Source organism: Haemaphysalis longicornis, unplaced genomic scaffold (genome assembly GCF_048455015.1).
Source record: "Haemaphysalis longicornis isolate Haplotype H1 unplaced genomic scaffold, Haemaphysalis longicornis Haplotype H1 scaffold_3, whole genome shotgun sequence".
Taxonomy (NCBI): Eukaryota; Metazoa; Arthropoda; class Arachnida; order Ixodida; family Ixodidae; genus Haemaphysalis; species Haemaphysalis longicornis.
The window spans coordinates 100,735,148-100,762,429 of record NW_027526335.1 but is presented as its reverse complement, the minus strand read 5'-3'; the positions used below and the strand labels follow the sequence as shown (position 1 = coordinate 100,762,429).

The following is a 27,282-nucleotide window of genomic DNA, read 5'->3' as shown; positions in this document are numbered from 1 at the left end:
GGCTTGCGCAACCAATAACATTTCTTGGGACTTGATTTATGGTCCGTGTGATCCCCCTGTTCCCCTACGTCACTTTGCACAAGATATAGACAAATTGTCGAAAAGGTTGGAATTCTGTATCTGGGGGGATACCGCCAAAAACGGTTCGCAAGATAAATTCGTGACACCCAGCTCATTTTTCACTAATAACTGCGTAGCTGTTTTAAGAAAAGCCCTCCAGTGTCCATAGATGACAAAATGCTCACTAGCGGATACGTACGTAGTAGTAGTCACAAAACACTGTTACTTAATAGACCCACTGTATCCTCAGTTCGAACTAGCTTAAGGGTCTGTAAGAATATAAAAGGGTTCGAGCACCGGAAACAAAAAATATCAGCCATTCTACTTTGTCAAGAAGGATGGCTAGTGAAGCTTAAAAACAACAGCCTTTCTTGGGATACTGCAAGGTGAAAATCTTGGTTTGTCACTTAGTATGTCTATCTGCCCTTCGATTCAGCCGCCGACAAAAAGTTGAAGGCATTTTGGAGCATGACGTATATATAGCAAAACCCTTCCGAACTACGAAACCCGATAGCGTATTTCTTACGGGTTCATACCCTCCAGAACAAAGAAAACATTAGATATACTTGAGGCAGTACATAAACAAATACAGGACACCCCTTGTGTGTTTTTGAATTTCAAAATATACGTGGGCCTGATTCTTGCGATAGCGAATAAAACGCGTTAAAACGATATTTTAACCACCAAATAGAAAAAAATGGCTTGTTCTGGAGCCACGATTTGGAGGCCGCGGCAAGTCAAACCTTACGGTAACAAAAGGTCACAGTAGACTACGGGCCATAAGTGCCAAAGGGGAAAAACTGAATTGAACTCATAAAACCGCCGTTTATCCATGTCAATTGTTAACATTTTTGATACACACTAAAAACAAAAATAAAGCCCACACTTTGTTTTTTTCCTAGAAAAACAACCACCGAGTGTGAATCTCGCCGACCTCGCGATAAGTGAGCTATTGTGTGCCTCGGGTGTTAAACGAGAAGGAAGGGCGCGTGTGCAGAACTGCTTGAGGAACATAAAAAATGAATACCCATGACCGGAAGCCAGGTGGGTGAGCGCGCGCTCCACGCAGAAAAGAAGTGCTGCTCTCCCCCGCTTTTCCTTACTCGCTCCTTTTGTCTGAAGTGCATTGAAAACAGTAGTAAACCAACCAAACGTACTGCTGCCGTGGCCCCTCTCTCAAATTTCTAGTGTCATATAAGAGGGACTCGGAAGCACCTTGTAGACACTGCTTTTCCAACATCTGTCCACGAGGTGCAGACACGTCCGCTTCGCACGTTCCCTTTTGTGCTCTGTGACCTACGACTCAGCCGGCTGTTGGTCATGGAAGACGGTTTCATCATGTCCACTGCACATCATCTCATGAGCCTCAGGGATCCCCGTACAAGCGACTGGAAGATACTCAGCCCGAGTTTCATCGTCATTATCCTCGGAGGTTACCTGTACATGGCCAAAGTGTGGGGTCCGCAGTTCATGAAGAATCGAAAGCCGTACAAGCTTAAGAGCCTCATAAGAATATACAATTTGATCCAAATTGTCTCAAACATCTACTTCTTGCACAAAATGATATACTACTCCTATTGGAAGGCAGGATACAGCTTGTTCTGCCAGGGCCTGACGTACGAGGCCGACGAAAACTCGATGAACCTGCTGAACGCCTTCTACTGGTACTTCTTCGCCCGAGTCGCTGACTTTTTGGACACGTTCTTTTTTGTGCTCACGAAGAAGTTTTCGCACATATCCGTGCTGCACGTGACCCATCACACGATTGTAATCTTCAACGGCTGGATGTTTATGCGATTGGGTGGCGATGGTCACCCCGTATTTGGTCTGTGCCTCAACGCATTCGTTCACATCATCATGTACGTGTATTACTTTTTGGCCTCACTCGGTCCCTCGATCCAAAAGTACCTCTGGTGGAAGAAATACCTTACGAGGGTTCAGATCGTCCAGTTCTTCATCATGATTATTCACGGCTGCATACCAATATTTGTGGACTGCGGCTACCCTGGCATCTTCCTGTGCATTGGAATTCCTCAGATCTTTCTCATCCTGGGTCTGTTTGTCAATTTTTACGTGCAATCGTACCTGAACCGGTCGTCTGGAGGTCCCCCCAAAGCCGTGGTCATTCCACTGAATACCGAGGACTCTGAAGGTCGTACAAAACCCGGCAAGTACCAAAATTGGAAGAAAGACCAGTAACATGTGACACTGAACTCGAGAGGGCTCTTCAAAGGATCTCTAGGCTTACGGATGTGTGTAAACTGTAAGTCCTTCCACTGCGAAAAGGGGATGACAGTCCGGAAGTTGAATCGTGTGATGCTCTTGCGATTAGTTCTCATTGCAGAAAGGCCCTTTCTTAACACGTGTGAATGGCGTAAAAGCTGAGGTAATGGGCTTGAAGCGACATTCGAGGCTCGGTGCAAAAGGTCCTGATGCACTGCATTATATTGTTTGTAGACAGAGGTTCAAAAGTGCACGAAGATTTTCTCGTTGACGCTGGGAAAAGTGCCTGTTGTTTGCAAGTGGTTGTGTGTAACAGGAGGCGCGGTTTCAGTGCGGTCATAAGGTTTTGATGGGAGTGCTTTGATCTGGAAGTTGGCGTATGTTTGAAGAAGAAAAACGCGGATTTTTTAAGTAGTTTTTTCTGTAGTTTATTCAAAAATCCCGCAGTAGAAAGCAAACCATACTCCCTGCAGCCATATTGAGTCACTTTATGCTGGCATCCTGTCAAGTTAAGCAGGTGCACAAAATTGAAAATTGGTGGTTCTACAAATTAAGGTTGCACTAGCATCTTGATTTCAAATTCGATTGGGAAATTAGTGAGGGCTGCCAATAGCCATTCGTATCCATGGATTCTAAACGGGCGGTTCACGATGAATTGTGCTCGACTTATGCCTGGGTTGCATTGCTTTTGTACATAATCCGGTGTTGAATGTTACTAGTTAGTGATTATGATGCGGCAAAGGTCAGTGTTTTTGGCAATGTTTACTGGGGAATGTTAAACGGAATAATTTTGTCACTTTCATTTTTGTACACATGTTCGTACACTTCCCCAACAAGAAAGTTCTATACAAAATATGTTAGCGAACAGTACATGATGACATGTTTGTGAACCAGTGAGCAGTCATTCACTTGTTCAGTTGTTCACTTTACATTATTAGCTTAACAATACTCTGCGATGCTGATGAAGTGTATCTTGCCTTAGTGGGCTTCTCTCGATGGGCGAGGTGTGCTGTGTGATTGTGTGTGCGTGTAACTGCTTGGTTTTCAAACGAACTTGTGTAACACGCATTTACATAATTCGCAGACTTAAAAAAAATGGCGTCAGGACTGGACCATAGTGTTATGATGAATACGTGTGACAGGTAGATAAATTATTAGCTTTTATCTGCCAAACATGGTCTCAGAATTGATGGATTCTTTCTACGACGAAGGCATGTGATATGTACAGGGTTTTACGACGATAAATCGGCGCCTTTGAAATTTTTACCTGCGAAAACCGCTTTTCCGTTAGTATTTAGATTTTATATAGAGGTCGCATTTTGCAGTTTTGCTGAACGCAAAGAACAGTGGCGGAACTTTCGTGATTATGTAGAAAATAAAATCGATTATCGCCTATAGGAAACCGGCAGCGATTTTGGGCAGCCATGGACAACTTGGAACGACGGTGCCACCTGCGGTATGCAGAACAAAACGCGCAATTCCTGTTTTCGGCAGCGAGAAAACAAATGAGGGGGCAGATCTAAAACCTGTTTTTGTTGCTATTTCAATACAGTTATAAATAATACTCAAGTGTTAATTAAAATCACAATCAAATATTCCCATGGTTCACAGTTGCCAATACCAATTAACGTTTGATTTTGTCTTCCATCTGATTTCGGATCATCTGTTATCGGCTGTGCCAGATTACCTTTGAAATCAGACTTGCGATTCTTTCTTTATACTTTTTGGTTTGTTGCCGTTTTACTTTTATTGTTGTGAGCGTGCGTGTCTGGTGTGTTTGTGATGTGCTGTTATGCGATCTTTCAGTGCAGACGATCCGAACAATGAACCGTGAGAATATTTTATAGCGATTAGTAGAAACCCTTGTGTAACTATCTGGTGTTATTATGCAACTACCTGGGACTGTATCTTTCACAAATGATGTGTTCTCCGACTCATAGATAACAAAGGGAAATCCTTATCACGAGTGTTTGCCCCTGTGAGCGTGTAATAGGAAGCCGTGGTATTACACTGAATTCAAAGGCCGTGTTCACAAATTTTGCGTTGTAATTTGCGAAATATTCTTATTTGTACTCCTTCTAAGCACTTCATGTCACAGGTATCTTTTCTATTGTCTTCCCACAAATGAATCTTGAAGTTCGGAGCCAGTGTAGAACAATCACATAGAGGCTACGTGATTTCTGCCGGCCACGATGTTGTTTCGATGCCACGTCATGGTGTTACGTCACGATGCTTTGTTACGTCACGATGCTCTCTTCCGTCCCGCCACAAGCACAGCCAGTCATCTGTGCTCTAGCTGCTATTCATTTAACTTTTTAGGTTATTATTTGACCAGGAATCAAGCTAAGGATGGTTGCTGGGTGGTGAGGGGAAGTTGGTGCTATGACATGGGACGCAAGAACTCTTCTACAAGACGACGGATATACGCGGTAATCCATTTCAAACCAATGAGGAGCTTCGTGTAAGATGGGCACGCAGTGTTGCTCGTGAAATCTTTGTTCTGCGCAAGAAGAGCTTGGTGTCTTTTAATGGTACTTTTAAGTTTTGCATAGCACCGCTGTGGTTCAGTCATGATTCCTAGGAAAAGTTTCGGTACGTATAAAATGACCATCCGACTAAGGTAAGCAGTCTCTGTTCTAGCGAGTGCGTATTAACAAACAAGCACAGAAAACAAAATCGCCGAAGATTTGATGCTGACGTTTTGCGGAAAAAAAAGGTTGGTTCAGATCAATCGAACATTATTTCACAGCAGGTAACAACCGGAGATACATAATAATGTTCCGAACGTCACCCTGGTTCAGATTGTGCCCTTCTGTATTTTTATTGTGTGGCTAGCTTTTTCGTCTATAAGTTGCACTTGCTCTGACAGAAAATTAAGCAAATCAAGTGAGTTCCTCTCAATGCTACTTAAAGAACCAAAATGATGCCTACTGCTGCGATCAAGCGACGTTAACTAGCCCACAAAGAAAATCACCACCCCTCAAGACTTAAAGTTACGCTTGTAGAAAGTGTAGACTCAGGTTTATCGTGATAAACCCAAAGTATGAACAACCCCAACATTACTCAGGAAAAGAAAAAAAAAGATCCAGCAAGCTAGTGCATTGATTTATGCAATCAGAACTCTGATCAGCTTCCGACGGTGGGGCTCCTCGATTATCAGTTCCCAGAAACGCGTTCCGGCGCTCAATATTTCGCTACATTGATTTATGCAATCAGAACTCCGATCAGCTTCCGACGGGGGGAGGGGAGGGGGGGGGGGGGCTCCTCGATTATCAGTTCCCAGAAACGCGTTCCGGCGCTTGATATTTCACTTCATTTCTAAGGGACGTCCGGTTCGAACACAGTATTCGGACTGCCCGCTCACCGTCCAGTACTGGCAAATCGAGGATGCCCATGATAGGCATTGCTCAACAAACCTTCCTCCAGTCAATTTTTGTGACCAGAAGAAAGGTTGATGTTGTGTAGATAGAAATACTACAGTGCATCCGCCGCAGGTAACCCAAGCACAAGAACAAGAAGGCCAGTTGCGTCAACTCGCGTGACGTCAAATAAGGACCCACATTGAGCGGCGCTGCTCAGAATGAGCGTAGCCTTGATATGACGTGGCGCCGCGTCGGCCACGCACCCCGAAACACAATATACGGATCATTTGCATAGAGACAATTGCCGCGTTAAAGTTGGCGTAGGAGGTATTTCGCTGCCGGGATTATGCTAAAATCCTTGGCTGCAAGATTTCCCTTGTCATCTGGGTTCACCCGGTGAACGCAACCTGGAAGTTCCGATGCAAATCCCAGTTTCAACGAACATTTTTTTTCGGTCCTCGCGAACCAAAATCCGCTTAGTTTAGAAATTTGTGTCATGCGTGACGGGGTTCATGACTGTTGGCCTGCGTCTACAACTTGGACTAATGCAAAAGGCAGTGTAGAATACCATGCCTTAGAAAATATCAGCTTTTTACGCAAACTTTCAACGCACATTGTCAAGATGGAGTACAATGACCGGACGTCAGGCCTTGAATTTTAATATTCTACGATGAAGCATTGCAGCAAGGGAAAGTTTTCGGACAATAGAAACCTTGGATAGCATTGGTGAATGTCCTGTTCGTTGGACGTACGCTGAATTGAAGATAATCGGCCGCCGACGAAAAGGCCGATGTTCAGGCTTCTGCGAGACAATCCGCGAAACAGCGTTTTAATTACATTAAGTAACATAACTTGTCATAAAATCTAAACTTTACCCTCGTCTAGTTTCTTTCTTTTTACACAAAAATTCCATACAACCTCATAGCAGCCTATAAACGGAGCAAATAACTTTTTTGAGATAAAGCCGATATTTGTCGTGCCTGAAGTTTTGACCACCTCCCGCGAAATCGGCATGAACTTGATTCCTGTCCCGTATCCTAATTTTAACAGTGGAAGCTTGGGAAAGTTGGCATGCGAAAACAGGAAAACAACGGTAACGGGCGAATACGCGAAAGGCAGAAAAAAGAATCGAGCCATTTTATTTGCGATAACTGTTTGGCTTGTAGACCAGATAATATTTTAGAGACTTGATTTATGCTCCAACCGACGACCCTCCCTCAACCTGGAAGAGAAATAGTCGAATGGTCGAACAGGCTAAAATTACTAAGCTGCGGCGGTGGGGCTAGACAAAGGGGTCACAAGACAAACTCGGAACGCCTACCTCACCTCGGCCGAATAACTAAGCAAATGCCTTTTTATCAAAAACAAAGCATTCACATGAATATAGCCGGCAGATCCCTCACTAACAGATATTTAAGCAGCACTAGTCACAAAACGCCGTTTCTGAGAATAGCCACTTAGTATTCGCTTGGGGCAAAGGTGCCTGGCTCACGAGTGTAAGAATCCGTAAGGATAAAAACGCGCAAAAGCGCTATAAACAAACAAACAAACAAACGAACGAACAAACAAACAAACAAACAAACAAAAACAAACAAACAGAAGCAGCTAGTAGAAAGAGTTAAGTGGTGGCTGATTCAATTTAATGCATTATACGATTGCAAGCTCAAACAGTGTTTTGAAATGCCAGCTAGTGTAGAGCAGAAGCCGAGTAGAACATAAAAAAAATAATTTGCACCATGCCCGCACGTAAGAAAAGGACGTCTATTCATATCAAAGAGCGTTTTGAAGAGGCCAGTACTAGTTAATATATGGTAAGTGTCCGCACAACCAAGAGGTAGTTAGATAAAAAGACAGGCGCGCAAGCGACGTAAAGAGCACAAATGAAGCGTCATACGGAGGGAAGCTTGCGCTTCACTTAACACTGAAACTAGAAGGAAAACCGCCGCTTTTGTTTCAGTTTGCCGGGCAAAACCACCAGCGAATTCACATCTCGCTGGCTGGAAAATCAGTGCCCATTGTGTGTTGCGGGTGCTAAACGGGGGGGGAGGGCGCTTGTGCGTAAATGCTTGAGGAAGATGAAAAATGAATTCACCGTAACCACAGGCCAGGAAGGTGAGGGCGAGTTCTACGTAGAAAGAAAGGCTGCTCTTAAAGGCGTTTCCTCACTCACTCCTTTTGTGTAAATTCCAGCGAGGGCTGTAGGCGAGCCAACCAACGTCCTGCTGCCATCGCCCCCTATTATAATTGTCATATAAGACTGACTGTCAAGCACGTAGGACGCTGCTTTGCTAACACCTGTCCGCGAGTTGTAGATACGTCCGTTTCGCCACCGTCTCCTTCGTGCTGTGCGACCCGCGGCTCAGCCGGCTGCCAGCCATGGAGGAGGGTCTCATCATGTCCACTGCACATCACCTCATGACCCTCAGGGATCCCCGTACAAGTGACTGGAAGGCACTCAACCCGAGCTTCATCGTCATCCTCGTCGGTGGTTACCTGTACATGGCCAAAGTGTGGGGTCCACAGTTCATGAAGAATCGAAAGGCTTACGAGCTTAAGGGTCTCATCAGGATCTACAATTTGTTCCAGATTGTCTCAAATATCTACTTCTTGCACAGCATCATATACTACTCTTTCTGGAAGGCTGGATATAGCTTGTACTGCCAGGCCCTGACGTACAAGGCCGACGAGAACTCGATGAACTTGCTGAACGCCTACTACTGGTACTTCTTTGTCCGAGTCGCCGATTTTTTGGACACGCTGTTCTTTGTGCTCACGAAGAAGTTTTCGCACATATCTGTGCTGCACGTGACCCACCACACGATCGTAGTCTTCAATGGCTGGATGTTTCTGCGGTTGGGTGCCGACGGACACACAGTGTTTGGTGTGTGTCTCAACGCGTTCGTTCACATCATTATGTACGTGTATTACTTTCTGGCCTCACTTGGTCCCTCGATCCAAAAGTACCTCTGGTGGAAGAAATACCTTACAAGGGTTCAGATCGTCCAGTTTTTCATCATGATTATTCACGGCTGCATCCCAATCTTCGTCGACTGCGGCTACCCTGTCATGTTGCTCTCCATCGGTATTCCTCAAGTTATCCTCATCTTGGGGCTGTTTGTTAATTTTTACGTACAGGCATACCTGAACCGGTCATCTGGAGGTCCTCCAAAGGCACCGGCCACGTCCCTTAAAGCCGAGAACATTGAAGGACGTCAAAACAACGGCAATTACCAAAATGGGAAGAAGGACAAGTAACATATGACTCTGAAGTAGAGAGTGCTCTTCACACCATTGATAAGCTGACGGATGTGTGCAAACTGTGAGTCCTTTACACTGTGTGTAGAAAATGATACCGTGTGTTCCTTTAGATGTGTCGAGTTTTATTTTGCGAAAAGGCCTCGTTCTTACACGTGGACACGGCTTAAAACCTGATAGAATTCTTCGGCTTGTAGTTGATCTTGAGGTTTGTGGAGGAAGGCCCTGACTCACTCCTTCCTGCTGGCAACTGTCCCTTGTAAAAAGGTACAGAAATACTTGCTTGTTAATACTAAGGAAAAGTGCTTGTTGTATTCAAGTATGTGTGTCTGGTTAGGTGGTATCATTTTCCTGCGACGCCAGCATTCCTAATGTTTTCATGGAAGCAGCATGTTCGAGAACATGGTTTAATAGTAAGAGAAAAACACGTGATTTTAGGTCATAGTTTTTGTAATAACTTGTTGAAGACCCCAAGTGTACAAGGCCAACAAGACAGGCCCAGCAGAGAGTATGAGCAATGCTGCCACGTTGTCAGGTTAGGCAAATGCACAGAATTCAATGTTAGACCTACAGAAAGCGTAAATGTGGTCCCGGTAAGGCCCAGTACACTGTTGGCGCCACCGCATACCCGAAGACCTGGTTCGCCGCCTCTGCACACTTGCAGAAGCCCTGGTCGCTTACTGGGCCTGGTACCAGGACCGGATGCCCGCTCGGCAATAACTCCCAATTGACGGAGTTACAGAGTAAGTTCGCAGAAAATCGTGCTGTTTATTTCGTTTGAGAAGTGGATATGGCTACGGGCCGCCAATAGCCATACTTGCGATGGATCCCGAAGATGTGGTTCAAAGTAAATTGCGTACAACATCTATTTGGAGTGTATTGGTTTTTACCTGATGCGACCTTTTATGCAATCCGGCTGAGATGATGAAAGGACAAATATCAAGATTTTAGGCAATGTTAAGGGTGCGTGTGAAAGGAAAGGTTCTCATCACTTTCATAAAACATTTTCACCCCCACGCTATCTTAACTGTTCGAGGTACATTCCACCAACTACAAAGTTCGTATCAACCGGTTTTACGCTGTGAGCGTAATCATATTATGTAATGCTGAATGAGTGCTCTTTTCTGTTATGGACTGTTTAGTGCACGCGGTGTGTTTGTTTGCTTCTAACAATTGTTATGTAAAAAAAGATATCGCTTGGAAGTTCCATTTACACACTCCAGGTATTTTAAGCAGAGAATGGCCTCAGAACAAAAGTATAGCTTTTGTTACGAATACCACCGCTGGATTAATGTGTACTTTTTACAACGAACATGTGTGATATGTACATAAGCTCATGCTCCTGACTATGTTTTATATGGCAGATGCAATAAATAGTTAATTTTTTACAATGATTGCAAGTGTGTGTACATCACTCTGGGCTTGTTTTATACTTGTAAAATTATTTTAGTTTGTTCATTCGCTCCGCAATATCGGGACCCATAAATGAAAGGATTGGGGAATACAGAAGCTATTGCTGTGAACCCTCATTGAGTAGCATCATATTTCTAAAACTATTTCCTTTCACACAGCCTGGGATACCGTAGCTGCCGGTTTTAGTGACACGACACACTTGCCTGTGAATGATTGTCCACACCTTTGCTCTTCCATCTCCGTAAGAAAATATTTTTCCCTGGACGATATCAGTGCTTCGCAACCACAAAAGGGATCTAGGCTTTCGAGCGCTTCCATCTTGATCATTAGCTCCCACGATAAAATCAGCTTCCCCCAAACCCCTCAATTTCCTCGATTTTGGAAATGCGTGAAGCACAGAAAATCACTGTGAGGTGCACAAAATCATTCAAAAAAGTGAAAATTGAACGAACCGGGGCGCGCGAGCATGGCATCATGCGCCAGGAATGCAAAAACAGTCCTACGGGAGGAGAAGAAGGAGTAATTTGAGAAAGGGAAGCGAAGTGCGCGCCGGGAAAGAGGAACGTCTGCGGTAAAGAAGGGTTGGGCATTGCCGCGCATGCAGTACGAGCCCCCTAGAGAGGTGCAAGTACCAAAGAGAACAAATAGGTTACTCGTGGCGATGGCAAGCGAGTGAAACGAGCTTCGCAAATGCTGTACAGGGAGATGATGTAGTGAGGACCGACACGGCCGGGGAGTTCAGAAAATTCAACAGCAGATCCCTATGATGCTGCTGGTGGTGGCGAGCTAGCGGAACGAGCTTCGCAAAGTGCTGGTTAGTGATGACAGACGGTGCTGCGACGTTCAGAAAACGAAAAATTTCAAGAGGAGGTGAACAGAAGGCTTAACTGGGCTTTCAACCTCATATTCTTAAGGTGTTCTAGCCATCTCCCTAAATTTTTCGTACGGGGGAGGTTTATTAGATGAGGATTTTTTATTTCCTTACTTCATTTTCATAGTTATTTGTTTTTTATTTCTTGAATATTTCTGGATTTATAAATATTCTCTTCAACCAATTATCTCCCGTTCTAGCGAGTGCAAAGGAGCGCAAGTCTATTAGCAACAACGTGACCGACAATGCGATGCCAAAAGTTATTCCTCAGACCCCGCCGGATCCGGTCTAACATTTTACAAGTATACAACCGGCGCTATGTAATTTCAGTAAAAAATATCACCGTCGTGGAGATGACACCTTCTTTTGTGGCTTCGTTTTCTGGTCCCTAAACTTGGGCTTTCGTTGCTGAAAACTTAAAACGGGCAAGTGATTTCTTCTCAGTGCTGATGAAAGAACAAAAACGACGGTTCCTAGTGCGATTAATCGATGTTGACCTGCTACAAAAAAAAAAATTGCAAAGGCTTCAAAATCATAGTTACGCGCGTAGAATGTGTAGGCACCGGTTCCCTGTCTCCCTGTCGTAAGTGTACGCTATGAACCGCCACAAAAATAAAAAGTCTAATATTCTATTATGTGTTTTGGTCAATAAATAGTACCATCAATGTTCAGCGTACCGGGGCATTGCTCTAGACAGTGCCCCTAACTTACGTGCGCCGCATGGAAGTAGAGGTTGTGTCTAGGAAAACACGACGGCGCTTCCACCCTCTGTGAAATACCAGAAGCGCAATAACTGGAAGTGGAGTGGCGTCAACTCTCATGACGTAGATTAAGGAGCCACGTTCAGCGGCGCTGTTCGGAAGGACTATAGACGCGATATAGCTGCGGCGCTGTGCCGACAACACATGACCGAAACTCTATATATGGATCATTTGCATAGAGACAATTACAAGGGTAAAGTTGGCGTATGAGCCATGTTGCTTCCGTGAATATGCTAAAAATTTTAGCACCGGGGTTTTTCTTCTCGTGTGGGCTGATGACGGGGAATCCCATTTTCAAAACGCATTTTTTTTCCGGCCTTATGAATCGAAATATGCTTAATTTTTGAATTTGTGCCATTCGTGACAAGCATTAGGGCTGTCTGAATGCAACCACAACTTTGCATAATGCACACACACTGTAGAATGCACTTTCATGACATGCCTCCGGGAAAAGCAGCTGGGTATGCAAATTCTAATCACACATTGTCAACAAGACGTACAATGACAGGACGTCAGGCGTTGCAGTTTAATTTACTAGAGTTGTCGCTGAAGTTGGTTTCGGACAAAAGAAACCTTGGGTAATACTGTTAGACGTTCTGATCGCTGCAAGTACACGGAGGGTCAGACGACTGATGCTATAAAACGTTTGTAGAATGTGCAAAAAACTGTCTAGTTATTATAACAAAAAATTATTATAACCTAGATGCCCGTTTTATTTTCACGGCGATTGTAACCTAATCTAGTGAGGGTGCTGGAACTGCTTTAAGAAACATTCACTTCCTGCTACATCTGTTAAAAGTGCTACTTCCAGTATCTATGTTACTGAGGTAGACATTCCCACTGTCTGTAGGTCATCGCCGCAGTCAAACGAAATGCACGCTGGGGTATGAGCGCGTAGGTTCTTTGAATCGAAAGATATTGCATAACATTGAAACAGAAGGTAGTTGGTAAAGACATATGACTAATATTTCAGTTTTATTAAAACTTTAAATGTACATTTAGCATCTCTGGCAGCATGATATAAATCTACGTTCGTGCATTACCGCCGGAGTTAATGCGATTTTAACGACGAAAACCAATATATGCATCAAAATACAGTGCACAGTGATATAACCGAGTCTGGTTGTCATCAGGAAATGGCTGCCGTAGAGAAAGCAGGACCGGTTAGAAAAAGTGGTAGGCGCACGATCTGCGCAAGGGAGCCATGGCGGGGTGCAGACGATAGAGGGGGAAGAAAGCCCCTATCGGGTCACACAATTCGCGCACGCCTTCTCCCCACACGGGGTGTTGGCTACACATATCTTGGCCATGTCGGTGACTGAGGTGGCCGCGGAAGTTGGAGAGAAACGGCGTCGCCAGGCTCGGCCGATGAAAGACCCCTTCACGCGGAGCTTGGTTTGCTGGAAAATGCTGCGGAATAAGAACGTATGGCCGTCCGTAATGCTGAGACAAATAGTAAGAGCAGCGGCGCAGCATTCCGAAAAAAGGGTCGATGTGCGTCTGTAGAGATTTTCAGATTAGTGTAGTAGAGATATCAGGGGATAAGGGTTTCATCGGCTCGTCAATACGTCTATCTCAGGTGCACTCAAAACACGCAACTATTTTATCCTTGAAAGCCAAAGCGCTGTCCGATCGAACCATTTTTTATGTAATGAGCAACAGTTTCGCAGGTGTGCCGGTTTTATTTTAGCGAAAACATCTAATAAAACCTTGATTCTTGAGGCGTACATGTTCTTCCGGTAGTTATAATAGTTCCAAATCAGCCCGTTATTGTATTACTGCAAGAAGCACTGGCGCCACTGGACGTCAATGGTCGCCATTGATTGCAGCAGACGGGCAGATCACATGTCCAAAGTTAAGCATCGTTGAACCACCGAAAAAATAGCATGGACAGAAATAAGAACCTCTATAAATTAGAGATTAAAACCTGGGGCGTTCGGTACGCTACGCTTCAAACACAGAATGACAATTTTATTTGACCGTGAGCGTTGCATTCGGAGACTCTAGTTTTGTGCTGTTTATAAGGGAAGTACAACCTGACCAACATACATCTTTCTGGCGTCATGCTGGTGATGATTCTTGCAGTCCATATTTAGTTTTCCGGCGGCTATTTCAACCCGAATTGAAGTACGCGCTTTGCCCGTCATGTGCAATCACTGGTGGTAAGTAGCATTACACCTTTAAATATCACTGTACCTTTGAATAAAACATTCAACAAATTTGATATTATTCAAGCTTTTTTTTCTTTCAAGAATACTCGTTGCATTGTTTGCCTTAACCGAAATAAAACTGACACATTTAAGGCACTCTTTCTGAAACCATAAACACCTACGAACCGGAGTGGTGCTCCCAGTTTCAAGGGCATACCCCAAGTTGCTCTGGCCAGCCCCTTCTGAATTTGGAACTTTTAACAGAGTACTGGTGCTACATCTGACATGTAGCCCAGCCCGCTTTCTCCTCTTTCCTTTCCGCGCTTTGACCACAGGCCCTCCTTTTCCTAATAAATTTCACTCATTCATTTTGTCTTACCAGTGCGGCAAATCCTTTAGATTCGTACCTTCGCGCCCTATAGTATACGTTCATGGCGGCAAGAAAGTTTCTCTGACTTCACACCGAGGGCGCCGAACTTCGTAGCCCATGCAAGGGTAGGTTAGTCGAAAAGGTGTGTTGGGTAGCTGCCAGCACTTGACAAAAAAAAAAAAAAAAAGAGATCCCCATGGCGATAGGCTTGCTTACATCCGTATTCCTACACGGTGACCTTGTAGTACCGTAGACCGGGTGCCGCAATTACGTGAGCCGTAAATCCAGATTACGCGCGCAAATGCGGGTTATTATGCCCCGCTATCCTGCCACGCATTTTGATGACGCCACGGCTACGTTTCTACGGGAAAAGTGAGGTGTGACGTCAAAAGGCCTTATGAATGATTCCGTCTCGCGACATGTATTCGACACACGGTTCGTTTGAACCACACTTCTTTCGTGCCTGTGCTCTTGGCCGGAAATTGAAGGTTTCAGGAACTTTCTTCATTGACTGTGGGGTTTAACGCACCAACGCTGTATACACTGGCGATGAGGCGAGCCATAGTGGAGGGCTCTGGAATAATTTTGACCACCTGGGGATCTCTAACATGCGCCGAAGTCTCAAACACACGGGCGTTTTCGCTTTTCGCCTGTCAGGGACTTTCTTTCCATGCACACTGTGCGATCCCATATGCGTTTCTTAAAAACACGATTGGAGCCTGAAAGACAATCTGGCGTCTCCGGTCAGTTGCGAGCGTATGAGCAAGATTTGAGAGAGAGAGAGAGAGAGAGAGAGAGAGAGAGAGAGAGAGAGAGAGAGAGAGAGAGAGAGAGAGAGAGAGAGAGAGAGAGAGAGAGAGAGAGGCGAAATGACGGTAAAAACGGAAAAATTGTCTCTGGCAACGTACTCTGCGTTGGAAGAGGCGCACTGTACTAAGCTTATACACTGAGCATTTTCGGACGTTTGGAGCGGCCCTCAGGAACCTAGTAGCACCATTTTATGAACGAGAAATTATGCATGCAATAACGTTTACCTTGCGGAATTTTTTTTTAAATCTTCGGGAATTTCGCACAGACATCAAAATTTGAGGACCACAGAGTTTAACGTTATATCTTGATCACTATGGATGCCGGTAGAATAATTTATTAAGCCGGATATCGAAGATATCGAACACAAAGCAACGCTGCACGTTCACAAAAAACTGAACAAGAGATGTTTGCGGGGCACTAAGAAACTTTGGAGCAATTAGTCCTAATTATTTTGGGATCTGCGAAAGGCGAGAAAGGAGTTTCATGATGGGTTCGTGTAGAATAGAAGAAAGATGCATTTCTACTGCTGTGAGCGTTGAGTACATCATTGCGTTCTAAAAATCAACTTTTATATTCCAATAAAAAAGAGTGATTAAGTTGATCCTGCAGATCCTTGGGTACACCAGCCTCTCACGCCTACTTCGGAGAGGACCGTGAATTCAGAATCCCCATACAATTGCCGCAAAAGGGTTCATGAATCTGATTATTTCAGCCATCATCACAAAACCGAGGTATTTCACCGAAGTATTTGTAACGAAAGATGTCGAATTTATACAAAATTATCGCTGTATATGTTGTTTTTCGGTTTATACAGGGGCTAAAAACTCCCTTGTAAATAGCGTAGCGTAGCTTCATTAAAGTCACGAACGCAGCGTGCATTGTGTAGATACCATCTCAAAATCTTTCCCTATTGGTGCTGAAGTGTTCTCCCCATTAAATAATCATCGGCGATCTTAAAAGCAACGCACGATAGAAGATTGGAACAATTTGCCAGAAAGCATATTTAATGCAAATTCACGAAATCCTTACGAGAATATTTTAGCAACTTTTAATTACTGACGTTCGTGATTTTAACGCCACTCCTCTAGGTTGTGCTTGATTACCACGCTTTTTATTTTTTGGATGGGAAACCTTGTTATGCCTGTACTGGAATTTAAATTTCCCCTTGGAATATTTATTTCAAATGTCTCCAAGCGGGTTCGTGTTCATGTTACCCCGTTGTCTTCGTTGCATAGTATTATATTGAATTGAATGTGAATGCACATTTTTGATGTTTTGCCCGTCCTGCACGAATCATTCACTTGGTCTGCAGTATTATGTAGATAAAAAATAAATAAATAAAAAGTTATGCAGCAGGGGTGCGCATGTTTTTACCAATAAAGGCAGTTACGAAATCAAAATTCACTATCTGGTTTAATTCGGCTCGGTGACAGGCTCTAAAATATAAGGTATGTATTCGTAGACCGGCGGTTAGTTGTATGCAACGGGAAGGTTAAAGACAGAAGTTCAGCTATCAGGCTGAGAACTCTTTGCTGCATGCTTGCCGTGGGTCGGACGACCTAGCTGTGAGTCAGCGCTTCGCACGAGCCGAAGAGCTTCTAGAAGTACACCTTCGCAGTTTATTTGTGGCTTATACAATGTATTATAAACAGGATGGCACGAGGCCTGTGGCGGCGGGAGTGGGAAAAGGGAATGGGGATTACCTACGCGTCTCCCTACGGAAGCTTCAAACGTAAAGCTTCGAAGTGAGAACAGCATTTTCTGCTGATATTCCACGTCGGTCTTATCCAGTTCTAATGGTTGGGTACAGATGACCGGCGATGTTTGTCACTTGAATCTTTCAAAAGCAGTGTCGATTTTATTGGCAAAAATATCAATTGCACGATTGAAGGCTAGCAACATCATCGTCTTCTTCTTCTTCTTCGCCTTCTTCTTCTTCTTCCCCTTCTTCTTCTTCCTTTCTTCTTCTTCCTTTCTTCTCCTCCTCCTTCTTCTTCTTCTTCTTCTCCTCCTCCTCCTCCTCCCCCTTCTTTTTCTTCTTCTTCTTCTTCTTCTTCTTCTTCTTCTTCTTCTTCTTCTTCTTCTTCTTCTTCTTCTTCTTCTTCTTCTTCAGCCTACTCAGGTCCACTGCAGGACGAAGTCCTCTCCCAATGACCTCCAACCGCTCATGTTGCTCCTGCGATGCTCGACTCCACAGTTTACCCCCGAATTTTCTATTTCATCCCTTCATCGGGTTATTGTCCCTCCCTCTCTTCTGCACCCATCTCTTGGTATCCACTCTGTCACCCTGATTGTCCACCGGTTGTCCATTCGTCTCACTACATGGTCAACTCCTGTCCATTTCATTTTATTTATTTGAAGCACGATATCATCAACTCTAGTTTGTTCTCTGATCCAGGTAGCTCGTTTCCTGTCCCTGAGTGTTACTCCTAACATTATTCGTTCCATGGCCCGTTAAGCCGACCTAAGTTCGCTTTCTAGTTGTTTAGTAAGGGGCCAAATTTCAGCTCCGTACGTCATCACTGGCAGTATGCACTGGTTGTTGATTTTTCTTTCGAGTGACATAGGTAGCTTACTTTATATTATTTGGGAGTCCTTTCCGCGTGCTCCCCAACCCATGCCTATTCTGTTCCGGATTTCTCTCTCGTGGTTGGGGTGAGCACTAGCCATCTGTCCGGGGAAGTTATATTCTTTTACTTTTTCTAGCGTTTTGTTTCCTAAGATGAAGAGGACGTTTTTGGCAGGCTTATTCCTTATTGCTTCAGGTTTATTCATATTATTTTTTAGCACCATTGCCATGCAAGCACGGCCACGGGGCTAGCTACATAACGAGCTAAATTTGGTGACATACAGACGGCCGGCGGTTTCAATTTGATAGTTCAGCCATGCCGGTAACGGAGGCGAATTATTTTATTTATTTATTTATTTATTTATTTATTTATTTATTTATTTATTTATTTATTTATTTAAACATATTGCCAATCGCTCACGGGATTCTCGCAGCAATCCCTCATTTGCTGCAGAAATTTTCAGTAATTTTAGTTAATTTTCTTTGAATAATTTATCTTATTGCTTTACACAAGTATTTATTACTGTAAGTTATTTATTTTATCAATTGTGTAGCAAATATCTTGTGGCAGGGTTTTTTCTTTATAGTAGTGCGATTCCACGCGCAGGCGTACCATGACTACAATTAACCGCTAAATGAGGAAAGTTTTTATGCACGCCAACGTATAATGTACAACACGCGCTTTCGACGGTTACCGAGCGCAAAGTTAAATGTAGCAGCCGCAACCATGTCCAAACCTCTGGAAATTCCCAGAAATCCGACAATGGATGCCTAGGCTTTGTCAAGCCACGTCAGTGCTTCGCCCCTGCAATTGCGGCTCGCTTGATGAACCATCATTATTTCGCAAGAAGAATTGTCGCCACAAAAGATCTGAACCTTTTCCCGTCAATCCTTTTCCCGGCAACTGCAGGGCGACAGCCATTTTGCTGGCTTTCCCTGTATTACGCCAGCGCGAAGGATATGCGAGACAAAAGGAGTCAGACTACACAATGCGTGCTCACATGCCTCGCTATACGCCTGACAAGCAGCACTCGACTTACCAGACGAATGCATGCTTCGCCATCCGAACTTGGAGGACGCAATCACGTAGAATAATGAATAATTTCGTCCTCCCTTGGCATGATAAGTTTGAAGAGATTAGTACGCAACAATTCATGGAAAGAACCAGCCAATCTTAACAGGCCGCCTTGTCAAAAGCTGGCCGCAATTTTATTATCATCCCCACATTAACCGCAAAACTACAGCCTGCGCTTTTTGTAGTCTAAGAAAAACGGGTGTGGTAGTTTCTCTCTTAAGGGGATACTGAAGTGAATTTATCAAGCTACTGTTTTGAAGTGCGCATGCACTTCTTAAGCGACCCTGAATCACGCGTCCACCGCCGTCCGTCCGTCCGCACCACATACCCACGTAGGGCGATTGGCCAAGAAGAGTTCGTAATTTCTTCAGCACATACCCACTTAGGGCGATTGGCCAAGTAATCTGAATCACGCGTCCACCGCCGTCCGTCCGTCCGCACCACATACCCACGTAGGGCGATTGGCCAAGAAGAGTTCGTAATTTCTTCAGCACATACCCACTTAGGGCGATTGGCCAAGTAATCTGAATCACGCGTCCACCGCCGTCCGTCCGTCCGCACCACATACCCACTTAGGGCGATTGGCCAAGAAGAGTTCCTAATTTATTTAGCACATACCCACTTAGGGCGATTGGCCAAGAATCGGGCGTGAGAAGGGCTAATGCACCCGCTTAAAGGAGTACTGACACGAAATTTCAAAGCTGAGATCCGCTCTAGCAATCAAGTACAACGACAACACAAATAGGTGTCTGTGCATGGCACATACCCACGTGGGCGATTGGCCAGGAATCGGGCGTGAGAAGGGCTAATGCACCCGCTTAAAGGAGTACTGACACGAAATTTCAAAGCTGAGATCCGCTCTAGCAATCAAGTACAACGACAACACAAATAGGTGTCTGTCAATAAATGCATCTTTCTTTCTTTGTAGTTGTGTGTGTGTGTGTGTGATCTCTCTTTCGCGAACATTACCGAACCGCGCAAATTCAACTCCTGCATTCGCACTTTCACATTCTTCCCCTCGGGGAAATGCGGGGAAATTTTTTTGCTTGCACTGCATAGCCTGGCTCAAATGAACGCACTTTTCATCGTTTATCCTGTAAATAAGGCAGGTATATATTTTATAAAGCCCGAAAGAAGGAAAACTAACATGCGCAGTATGTGGCGGCCGCACCAACTAAAACAGTGAAGTCCATACGAGGTGCCTCGTTCGAAGCAGTTTCGGTATCGGTTCTGGGAAACAACATGCTTGGAATCAGACGTGATCGTTGGCTGGGCATTCTCGATATCTCTGTAATCTGATTAACACGCTTCTGCCATGCAGTCGGCTGTAAAATAAGTCAGATAAGACTACGAGGATGGCTTAGAATCGTACCAATCACTAGCCGACGCGTACGCGGTGCATGAACGCCCTCCGTGTCACCGGAGAGGCTGAAATGCGATGCGCTCCTCCCCCATTTTTGCAGCTTTCCTGGCTCATGCCTGTATTGTAAGAGGCATCTTCGCACCATGCCAAGGCTCGGCTGGTTTGGGACTGTGCCCGCAAGCAGGCGGTGCTTACGGCAACACCACCCCAACGAGAACTCGCCAGCGCGTCACGGTCAGTCTGCACGCGTTATTCGAACTCGCTCGTGGAGCAGTGAACGTTACAGCGTAAAAATGGTGAATTCAGGACAGAAAACATTGCACCAGGACAAATAAATCAACTTAAATAAACATGCGCTATCGGAGATTCGAGCTTGCGAATTGTAAAACAAAACACCTAGTGCTCCAGAGAGAGAGAGAGAGAGAGAGAGAAAATGACTTTATTGAGAAATAAATATCCTGCGGAGGTGGGTTGAAGTGCGACGCAGGGCACCCCCACCCCGACTATACTGTCGTCCTCGCGACGATGCCTCGGCCCGGGCTTCCGCGCGGGCGGCGCCACAAAGGTCTCCGGGGGTCACCCCCCGTTCCCCTCGCCTGCGCCTCCCTGCGCTTCTGCCGGCCGAGAGCCGCCTCGAGCCGCTGGATTGTCCTTCGCTGTGTTTCGTACTCGTGAGAGTTCATCGAGTCCGTGGCTTCCTGGGGCAGACTCTCGTCATACCCCCGCGCTCCAGACCACTCCGCCGTTAAGCCAGCGCTGCCACCAGCGGAAATAGAAACTATATAATATATAGCAAGTTTACATTTTTATTTATTTTAGCATACCAAACAGCTTGGATGACTATTTCTTGAGTAGCACTCGCGCAGTAAGCGTCCCCCAAATTTCTGTAGATATATCTCACCTGTAGCGACTGCACTCCTTGTGCGGGAAAGCGTTCGCAGATGTGTGGTCGTGCTGCTGACTGCTGTGCTAATTCAACCAGCGCAAAAAATGCTTCTCGCACTTTGGTGTTCCGCTGTTCGATAAAAGTTTCGGTTGATTTGGATTCCTGAGTACCTATATTAACTTCGCTGACTGTTCTCCGGCCTTCAATTGACCTTAGGTTTTTCTACTGGCGTACCAGTCAGTGAAGCGTCACCTTAGCGCTTGTGTTGAGCTACTTTGACTTAGATCTTGATACAGTCTACAAACTAACAACCTAAAGCCACATTCTTCCAGGGACAAACGTGTCGGTGCATAGTTTAAACGGTGCGAATGAATTGCGACGAGCCGCCGGCGGCCGGCCGACTAAGCTCTGGGCCGACTGATTCTGTCGGAGGGTTGGCGAGCCGCGCAGTAGCGCAGTCAAGTTAAGCCACACGAAAGGTCATACGAAACGCCATAGGAAATCGCCAAGGAGGATACAGAGAGGAGGAGATCATTTTGACTTTGTTTTTCTGGGGAATAAAGTCGCGTAAACGCAGCGAGAGTGGTCGAAACATGGCCTATACGCCAGATTAAAATTGCGCTAGTAATCCCGCAATGTTTACCAATCCCTTCAGTGTCTTTTTAAGCGTGAAACAGGAATGTATATTGCCCCCTAAGAGGTAGAAATGTTCTCCTTTCAAAACGAAGGAGCGCGTTTCTCTTCCTGGAAGTGGAGAGAGAATTCCCTCTTTCGGGAGCGAATGGAGGAGCGCTCCTCCCCTAAAGCAGCATGGCGGCGCTACCGGAGCAAAGCTTGTTATGCGAGCGAGGCCTAGCGAGCTTATCGGTTCGAGAATTGAGGAAGTACATATAGGTACATTACTGAGGTTGTGCACGCTTAATATGCGCTAAAATAACCAAGACATCATCTACCCAGAACCAGAGCTGCGGTTAGCAAGACATGACTCCATCCGCATGTGCGCCTTCATAAATTCGTCCGAGGAGGTGCTCTGCTTTCGCTTTCAGCGCGAACGCGCCGGCTAGCCATTGTACGCATGTACGCAGAGCAGAAGCCATAGCGATTGCATTCAGAGGGCCGCTTATATTTCCTTCAGGCTTTTAACCCCGCCCTTCTCTGACACACGAGGTCTCAAACATCCAACGCGGTCGTTCGCGAACTATAAGTGATCGGCAGGGGCGCGGAACTATTTTCCCTCTGGGGGAGCGGAAAATATGCTACCATACGCATAATCATCGACACCATTATTATCATTGTTTGTATTGTTACTTAAATATTATCATGATCCTTTATTTTCTTGGAGTGCTTGTGTACGGGCTCTACAGCGGCGCTACAATGACTAGTATACACAAGTAATCGCAGTCAACCCGCTAACATAAAACCAAATCAAGCCCAATCCAATATTCACTCAACATGACAGATTCTGGTGAGCACACTAAAAGAAATCAGAGCCATTTTCTTCAGAGAAAAAATGCAAACGTTTCTCCAATGTTGCTCGAGTTAGAGTGGAAGTACGAAATCCGAGACTGTTTCAGCCGTTTCTGGATGGTACCATCGGATAGACGCCGGTTTCAAAACGTCAGGGACCCAGGTTTGATTCCGAACACGGGAAGAGTTTTTAAATGCAGAGCATTTCTTTAACTCACGATGTCACCCGGCGTTGTCGGCGTGCCTCGGCGTCCGCAACAGCCGTTCCAGGTGCGCCCTCTCCCCCACTCCTCCTCTCCCGCATCACGCTACCCTCCTCGCTCTCAACAACAGGTCCGCACCCCTCCCCCTACACTATATAAAAAGATAATACTTACCGGCGCCAGGTTTCGATCCCACGACTCTGCGGGCGGAACGAAAGGTACATGGTGCTCTACGCACTGCGCCACAAAGCCGACACAGAATGGAAGGCTACGAACGCGCCTTATATCCTTGACTCATTCAAACTACGTCAAGAAGCTGCTGATACAACGCATTCACTACCTGTGGGCGGAACGCGAGTTACATGGTGCTCTTCCCACTGCGCCACAAAACCGACACAGAATGGGAGGCTACGAACGCGCCTTATATCCTTGACTCATTCAAACTACGTCAAGAAGCTGCTGATACAACGCATTCACTACCACCAACTCCATAAACACTAAACGTTAACGCAATACACCCGACGCATTTACTCGTGTCCCCCTCGCGGGGAGATGGGCCCTTTTCTTTATGCGCTTGATGCGGTTTCGCTTATTATAATCATCGTTTTATGAAACCTACTGTGTAAAGTTGGCTTTTCTGCAGTGCATTTTGCGCCATCAGTCAGGCATGGGAAGCTTCGTTTTACAGGCCAGTCAGTGACCTCACGGTGACTGTGCCCATTACATGAGGCAACGGTAGCACGAACGAATCTACGCCACTTTACTTATGCAAAACAAAACAGTGTACATATAAATACTTAAACAATAGTAATAGTAAAAGCAATACAAACTCCATGCCCCTGTATGTATATTGCCGCGAACCATACATTGGGTTTGTTTATTTGTGTTTTGCTTTTACCGCCCGGCTGCGCCGGTCTGTGTTATCTCTGCGCCAAGGGAAGCGCGTGTTCCATTCTTTCTTTCTGTGCCGCATGTGTTATCTGTCGTGATAGGGAGAGCATTCCGATCTAACGTGAACAGCCCAGAATAATCTTCTTGGATCTACTATGTTCTCGATGTGAATCGACGTTTCGAGAACCACGCGCGCCGAAAGATAAAAAGCCTGCAGTGCGGACGCCGGAGCATTCGATTCGACGACACTCGCCTGTGCAAGTCACTTTGTTGACCGCTGCTTCGCCGCCTCTGTATTCTTTTGAGTTGTTAGAGGAGCACAAGTTCGCTCCAATAAACGTATTTCTCATTCAAGACAACTGCTTCGTCCTTGTCTTCGTGACATCTGGTGGAGGTTCTGGGTATGAAGGCACTTTTCAGGTTTCAGCGTCAACCCCGACGTACGAATGGCCTTAAGTGGCACACCTGCCTCGTATACCTCGACGACGTAGTGGTATTCGCCCGGACTTTCGACGAACACCTTGCAAGGTTGGAGTCTGTACTTAAGGCCATTCGTACGTCGGGGTTGACGCTGAAACCTGAAAAGTGCCGTTTCGCATACGAGGAACTCAAGTTCTTGGGCCACGTCGTCAACGCCGCGGGAGTCCTACCTGACCCGGCAAAAACTTCAGCTATCGCGAACTTCCCTAGGCCGAAAGACAAGAAGGGCGTGCGAAGATTTCTCGGGCTGTGCGCATACTACCGGCGCTTCGTCGCAAACTTCGCACGCATTGCAGAGCCACTCACGCGCTTGACGAAAGACAGCACCCCTTTCAGCTGGGAAAACGACCAAGAAAAAGCATTCTGCGAGCTGCAAAAACGCCTGCAAAGCCCGCCCGTGCTCGCTCATTTCGACGAAAATGCCGAAACGGAAATGCACACGGACGCCAGTGATATAGGCTTGGGTGCCGTCCTTGTCCAAAAGCAAAGCGGCTGCGAAAGGGTAATCGCCTATGCCAGCCGTGGTCTGTCGAAGGAGGAGAAAAACTATTCTGCCTCTGAGAAAGAGTGCCTGGCTATTATATGGGCGATTTCAAAATTTCGCCCATACGTGTATGGAAGGCCATTTAAGGTTGTAACAGACCACCATGCGCTGTGTTGGCTCGCCAATTTGAAGGACCCCTCTGGCCGTCTTGGGCGGTGGAGCTTGCGCCTGCAGGAGTTCGACGTTACAGTCGTTTATAAATCCGGCAGGAAACACTCCGACGCCGACTGCCTGTCCCGCGCCCCCGTCGACCCACCACCACAAGACTCTGATGAAGACAGCGCGTTCTTCGGGATCGTGACGGAGAGCGACCTAGCCGCCCAGCAGCGTGCCGACCCCGACTTACGCGTCATAATCGAGTACCTCGAGGGATGCAACGTTGCCGTTCCTAGGACCTTCAAACGCAGCTTACCAGCATTCAGCCTGAGAAACTCCGTCCTCGTGAAGAAGAATTTCAGCCCCGGAACAAGAGCGAATTACCTTCTCGTCATCCCCGCGGACCTTCGTGACGAAATTTTGGAAGCGTGCCACGACGACCCGTCTTCCGGACATCTCGGCACAGCCCGCACTATTGGAAAAATCAAGGCGAGGTACTACTGGCCCGGCCTTACCTCTGACGTCACCCACTACGTCCGGAGCTGCCGTGACTGCCAGCGACGAAAAACGCCGCCGACAAGACCCGCCGGACTTCTGCAACCGATCGCCGTCCCATCGAGACCATTTCAACAGATTGGAATGGACCTTTTAGGCCCGTTCCCTACGTCACGATCACAGAACAAGTGGATTGTCGTAGCGACAGACTACATGACGCGCTACGCAGAGACCGCCGCTCTTCCGAGGGGGACTGCACAAGAAGTGGCAAAGTTCTTTATAAGCCAAGTTGTGCTGCGACATGGAGCCCCGGAAGTCCTAATCACAGACCGCGGAACGGCATTTACTGCGGAGCTGATGCAAGGAGTATTACGCTACAGCAACACGGATCACCGAAGAACGACGGCGTACCACCCCCAAACGAACGGACTAACAGAACGTCTGAACAAGACAATCGCAGATATGCTGTCAATGTACGTTGACGTTGAACATAAGACTTGGGACGAAGTGCTCCCGTATGTCACGTTTGCGTACAACACGGCTATCCAGGAGACGACGCAGCTGACGCCCTTCGAGCTTGTCTACGGTAGAAGGCCGACTACGATGCTCGACGCCATGCTTCCGCACGTAGAAGACGACGACCTCAACGCCGACGTCCACGGATATCTTCAACGTGCGGAGGAGGCCCGCCAGCTCGCTCGAGTTCGTATAACGGACCAGCAGCTGGTGGATGCGGGCCGCTACAATCTCCGACGCCGAGACGCCGAGTACCAACCAGGGAATCGTGTGTGGGTTTGGACTCCCATCCGACGACGCGGACTCAGTGAAAAGCTCCTGCGACGCTATTTCAGACCCTACCAGATTCTACGACGTGTTGGCCAACTTACCTACGAAGTGATCCCTGATGGTGACTCCGGCACATCACGACAACGCAGGCGGCCTGAAGTCGTCCACGTGGTTCGCCTAAAACCTTTCTACGGACGATGACGAACTTTTATTTTCATTTGTTCGGACTGTCGCTTATGTTAGCATCGGGTCGATGCACTCTTAGAGGGGGGGAATAATGCAGCGAACCATACATTGGGTTTGTTTATTTGTGTTTTGCTTATACCGCCCGGCTGCGCCGGTCTGTGTTATCTCTGCGCCAAGGGAAGCGCGTGTTCCATTCTTTCTTTCTGTGCCGCATGTGTTATCTGTCGTGATAGGGAGAGCATTCCGATCTAACGTGAACAGCCCAGAATAATCTTCTTGGATCTACTATGTTCTCGATGCGAATCGACGTTTCGAGAACCACGCGCGCCGAAAGATAAAAAGCCTGCAGTGCGGACGCCGGAGCATTCGATTCGACGACACTCGCCTGTGCAAGTTACTTTGTTGACCGCTGCTTCGCCGCCTCTGTATTCTTTTGAGTTGTTAGAGGAGCACAAGTTCGCTCCAATAAACGTATTTCTCATTCAAGACAACTGCTTCGTCCTTGTCTTCGTGACAATATATATGACTGCTAGCCGCGAACATACCACGACACATGCGCGTTCATTCTACCACATGAGGGCTTGCGCGATAATTATTGGCAAAGAAAAGGAGTTAAATCACACATCAGTCGAAAAAAGAGGTCAAGCTATGCGTTAAAATGTACTTATGAGGTCACTGTAATCAATTTGTAATGCTCCGGTTTAATATTTGAAAAACTCCAAACTGAACCATGCGCGTTATATAACCAGAGAATGGGTACGCACAACGGATCTTTTGTTTCAATGTTGTACCGATTATTTCTTACTGTATTCTGAGCCAATAAATTAACAAAATTCCAGTGTTATAATACGGACGTATTCATATATTGTTATACATATTGCTGCACTGCTAATATCTATACTGACAATAAGTTAGAGCCCTAGGAAATATGGGATTGGTGCAAAGCGCCAAAAGAACCGAGGTTTC

The 27,282-nt window shown here is 46.1% G+C and overlaps 2 pseudogenes; both read left to right on the top strand.

The window, feature by feature from the left end:
- Window positions 1-1,304: 1,304 nt before the first annotated feature.
- LOC144173356 (very long chain fatty acid elongase AAEL008004 pseudogene) lies at window positions 1,305-4,036 on the top strand (annotated as a pseudogene).
- A 3,818-nt stretch (window positions 4,037-7,854) lies between these two features.
- Window positions 7,855-10,294, top strand: LOC144174954 (very long chain fatty acid elongase AAEL008004 pseudogene; annotated as a pseudogene).
- Window positions 10,295-27,282: the final 16,988 nt, after the last annotated feature.